This window comes from Penaeus monodon, chromosome 40, assembly GCF_015228065.2.
Source record: "Penaeus monodon isolate SGIC_2016 chromosome 40, NSTDA_Pmon_1, whole genome shotgun sequence".
Classification (NCBI taxonomy): domain Eukaryota; kingdom Metazoa; phylum Arthropoda; class Malacostraca; order Decapoda; family Penaeidae; genus Penaeus; species Penaeus monodon.
The window spans coordinates 12685120-12690119 of record NC_051425.1 but is presented as its reverse complement, the minus strand read 5'-3'; the positions used below and the strand labels follow the sequence as shown (position 1 = coordinate 12690119).

The following is a 5000-nucleotide window of genomic DNA, read 5'->3' as shown; positions in this document are numbered from 1 at the left end:
TGCCGGCGTCCTTGGTGGCCTGCCGCTGAGAGTCGTTGAAGTAGGCGGGCACGGTGACCACGGCGTCGCGCACCTTGCGGCCCAGGTACGCCTCCGCCGTCTCCTTCATCTTGGCCAGCACCATGGACGAGATCTCCTCCGGGCTGAAGCTCTTCTCCTCGCCCTTGAAGCGCACGCTCATCTTGGCCTTGCCGGCCTCGCTCACCACCCGGAACGGCCAGTGCTTCAGGTCGCTCTGGACGGCCGCGTCCTCGAACTTGCGTCCGATCAGTCTCTTGGCGTCGAAGATGGTGTTGCACGGGTTCATGGCCGCCTGGTTCTTGGCGGCGTCGCCCACCAGCCGCTCCTCGTCGCTGAAGGCCACGTACGAGGGGGTGGTCCTGTTGCCCTGGTCGTTGGCCACGATCTCCACCTTGCCCTGCTGGAACACACCCACGCACGAGTACGTCGTGCCCAGGTCGATGCCGATCACGGGACTCGCCATCGTCTTGTCTTCTGCTAACTGCACTCCACTTAAAGGCTTCTCTTGTATGGAAATAGCTTGTAGTTATCCAGCCAGGTTTCTCTCGTCTGAACCTTATGAAAGTCTTCTATGTCTCTTCTGGTAAACGTGATAACTGTTATTATTTCAGTAACACTTTGCCTGTTTGCTCGTTGATAATTCACTTGCTGTATAGTATTCTTGCACTTTCGTCTCACCAATTATTCTCTGTTTCGTGTTTCGTTGCGAGCGTGATTCTGCCGCGACTGTGTTCCCGGCTGGCTTTATATGCGAGCGAAAGATTTCGGGAACATCGGAGAACGTTCCAGAAACTTCTCGTTCGCTTTCGTAGAAAACGGATCGGTTGCAGGGATGACTGAAGAATAATAACACATTTTCCTTGTGTATTTACGTCCTGTTGTGTGTGTGTGTGTTTTTATACACACACACACACACACACTACACACACACACCCCCCAAACACACACACACACACAACACTTTATATTATATTATATATATATATTTTTATATATTATGTTTAACATACATATAATGTATGTATACATAGTATCATGTATGATAATACAATATATATATATATAATTTTATATATATATATATGCAAAAAGTATATAATATATATGTATGTATATATATATTATATATATATATATATATATATATATATATATATACTGCAAGAGAGAGAGAGAAAGAGAGAGAGATAGTGAGAGAGATAGTGAGAGAGAGAGAGAGAGAGAAGAGAGATAGTGAGAAAGGGAGAGAGAGAGAGAGAGAGAGAGAGAGAGAGAGAGAAAGTGAGACAGAGAGAGAAAGTGAGAGAGAGAGAGAGAGAGAGAGAAAGGGAGAGAGGGAGAGGAAGGAGAGAGAGAGAAACGAAGAGAGAGAGAAAAAGAGAATGAGCGAGAGAGAGAGAGAGGAGAGAGAGAGAGAGAGGAGAGAGAGAGAGAGAGAGGACAGAGAGAGAGAGGAGAGAGAGAGAGAGAGAGAGAGACAGAGAGTAATAAAGAAAGATAAATAGAAAGAGGTAGACATTTACTTGAATCTTCGAGAATGTGATGAGATTTTTTTTCTAATATATAAAAGTAATTCGAAATTGTCAATAAATTATAATACTTTTATAATCATCCCTTTTCCATCATATATTTGAGAAATTTCCAGAAATTTCGTCATCTCTACGTATTTATTGCGTCAGAAATTTATTCATATTTCCCATTCTCTATGATAACACTTCATTCGATTGCCTTCCTCACGACTTCGGAATAAACTACTCCCCCCCCCATTTCCTATATAATCATAACACCCCCATGAAAAAAAAAGATTATAAGAAAGAAAAGAGCTTTCCAAATTATTAAATCTAACTGACTCACTTTGTTGATCTTAAAAAAAAAAAGTAATAAACGCACATACTCCTTTTCCGAACCCTAAGTCGAAGCCACTTCCAGACATCCGGACACAGCCTCCTCTATATAACCCCATCGTCTGCAAAAAAGTTTTAGTCCGAAAATTTCCTTCGAAAAGTCACTTATTTTCGCGATTTTTTGTGAGTATCTCTATTTCTTCTCCAATTCTGAGTGAGGTTTTGGATCCGCAGGCTTCGTAACCAGCGGGAAATAGAGGTTATTATGAGTGACATTACGTATTTTTTTGAGGAATATTGAAAGAGTTGAAGGCGAGGTTCACATTGGATTAGTATTTTTTAAAAATATTTTTCGGGCAAAGTTTTTTGTTGTTGTTGAAGTTGTTGGTGTTTTTGTTGTTATTTTGTTTTGTTTTTTCTTTTAAATTTTATTTTATTATCTTTTCTTTTCTTCTTCCTCTTTCATCTTCATCCCTCCTCTTCTTCTTCTTTTTCTTCTTCTCTGTCTTCTTCTTCTTCTTCTTCTTTGTCTTCTTCTTCTTCTTTGTCTTCTTCTTCTTCTTTGTCTTCTTCTTCGTCTTCGTCTTCTTCTTCTTCTTCTTCTTCTTCTTTGTCTTTTTCGTCTTCGTCTTCTTCTTCTTCTTCTTCTTCTTCTTCTTCATCTTCATCTTCATCCCTCCTCCTCTTCTTCTTCTTCTTCTTCTTCTTCTTCCTCCTTCTCCTTTTTCTTCTACGTCTCCTTTTATCTTCGTCCTCTTCATTATCTATCATTTTCAATCTTTAGTTTTATGTAATGATTCTTTGCAGTAATTATGTTTAATTAATTGTTATTGTCTATTGATTATTAATTATCAGTAATTATGTTATTGTCTATTATAATTTGCAGTAATTAATGTTTTATTTGTCTTTGAATTAACTTTTTTTTTCTTCTTTTTTTACAATTAGAGTTTTATTGAGCCGTCCGTCGTAGAAAATCCCATAAGTTGCCGCTTTGCTTTTTCTTTTCTTTTTTTTTGGGGGGGGGGGGGGGCTGCGTTTTGTGATTTTTTTTTTGATATGTACATTTGAATTTTTTTTTTTTTTTTTTTTTTTTTTTGTATGTATGTATATTTGAATCTTTGTGTGTGTGTGTGTATTTGCATTTACGCATATAGGGTAAAAAAGGAACGGGTTGCTTGTGGACCTCCTGGTAATTTGCCGTCAAATAGTTGCGAGGAAAATCCAAAAGCACTTGATTTGTTTTCTTTTTTTTTTTCTTTTCTTTTCTTTTTTTCCTCTTTTTTCTTTTTTTCCCCTTTTTTTCTTTGCTTTACCTTCTACCTTTCTTTTTTTCTTTTTCCCTCCCTTTTTTTCCTTTTTTCTTTTCTTTTCATTTTTTCTTTCTTTTCTTTCCTTTTTTTTCCTTTTATTTAATTTATTTGATTTAATAGATGCATTTAATAGATTTAATAGATGCGTTTTGTCGTGGCTTCGGTTCTCCAGCAGAGAAACCTCCAACAATTACAAACTGGCATGGGGGCTAATTGAGGGCTGTGAAGGAGTGGCACGTAGGTTTTTAGTAATAGTTAATGAAACAAACCGAAGTGCCAGGCATCAAGGGTCGTATAGCCCTGTGTTAAAGTATTGTGGCAGAGAGGGTAAAAATGAGGTAACGAGTAGGGTAAGTGGATAGAAGGAGGAGGTAAAGGAGTGTGTGTGTGTGTGTATGGGAGTGTGTAATTTCATGAGAGTTCCGCATGAATAATTCACAGAATATATCAATATCAAATAAAGTGATATTTACAGGTCATAACACAACCCTCCCATATATATATTGCTACGCCAGTGGGTCTTTGTCTCTGTGCGAAACGTGTGTTAACATGAAAAGGATGACCTGGGCATGTGTTCCGCATGAATAATTCACAGAATATATCAATATTAAATGAAGTGATATTTACAGGTCATAACACAACCCTCCCATATATATATATTATATATATATATATATATATATATATATAAACACATACTTTCTATATAAATACATTCATTCAGAATCACTATTTCGTCCAGGTGGATATCAACGAAGAATTAAGAAATAACACGACTTAAAGCACTTTAACACGACTTGCGTAAGAATATTTTTCAATTTAAGGTATGTACTGGTTATTTTCACCTAAATCGCAAAAATATGAAAGTTTGTTATATAATGTTTAGATATAAGAGCCATATTGCAATATTTAACATACTCATCTCTTTCAATGCCATCTCCTTTAGGGATTTAGAAGTATATGTATATATATATATAGATAAATAAATAGGTGTATATATTTATATATATTTATTTATTTATATGTATACATAAATATGTGTATATATATACATAGAAAAAAAACACAACCGCACATATAAACATGGGAGTGCGTGCGTGTTTGTATAAATATTTAATATTTACAGATATAAAAATGCATAATCATATTTATGAGTAAGTACATATTCAGATCATAATGAACCATTTTTCCACTATAATTTACTTTTCCTGCCTTTAGCATCATAATTTATCAGTTCTCTGTTAACCATAATGTTATTCGTTGACTTTTCGGAAGATTTTCTCCAATTTCTTCTAGTTAGACAGGTAATGTGATGTTAGAGGTTAGGGAAGAGGTTTTTTACATTCGAAATTTTTATAGTATTTCTAAATATTTTCATAAAAATATCAAACACACGTAACTATAAAAAAAAAAATTTGGAAAAAAGCCTAAAAGCAAAAAAAGATTTTCTTCTTCTATAAGAAATAAGTAAAGGAACAAATGATAGTTTAAATGATGAGGTTCAAGAACTCTAATGACCTCCTCGTGGTGGGTCCCCCCCGAAGGTGGTGGGTGAAGGGACCTTTTTGCCCAGGAGGAACCCGCGGGGTGGATCTTGGGCTGAAGGGCCCCCAGCTGTCCTGAGCTTCTTCAGCTGTCGTCGATCGTTTCCCTTTGGGGGCCAGTGGTTTTTTGTCGAGCCACGTGAGAGTGGAGCGACCCGGGCGTGAGCACCTTTTCTCCTCCGCCGTCGCTTGCTGGAACGTTTCCTCCCCAGGGTTTTCAGGTTAGACAAGCGCCTCAAGCTTTTTCTTTGGGGTCGATTCTCTCGCGCGTCGACTGTTTT

The 5000-nt window shown here is 37.5% G+C and overlaps 1 protein-coding gene and 1 pseudogene across 2 annotated transcripts in view; one reads left to right on the top strand and one right to left on the bottom strand.

Moving 5' to 3' along the window:
- LOC119597910 overlaps positions 1-736 on the bottom strand; it is a 2370-nt pseudogene extending 1634 nt beyond the window's left edge.
- Positions 737-1919: 1183 nt separating this feature from the next.
- Positions 1920-5000, top strand: part of LOC119597911 (body wall muscle protein HR-29-like) — a 16860-nt gene continuing 13779 nt past the window's right edge. The window contains exon 1 of one of the 2 annotated variants that reach the window (XM_037947578.1): positions 1920-2048. The gene's annotated coding sequence lies outside the window, so the exon portion shown is untranslated. Of the gene's footprint in view, positions 2125-5000 lie in introns of both variants that reach the window. The other variant, XM_037947579.1, reaches the window with a different exon arrangement.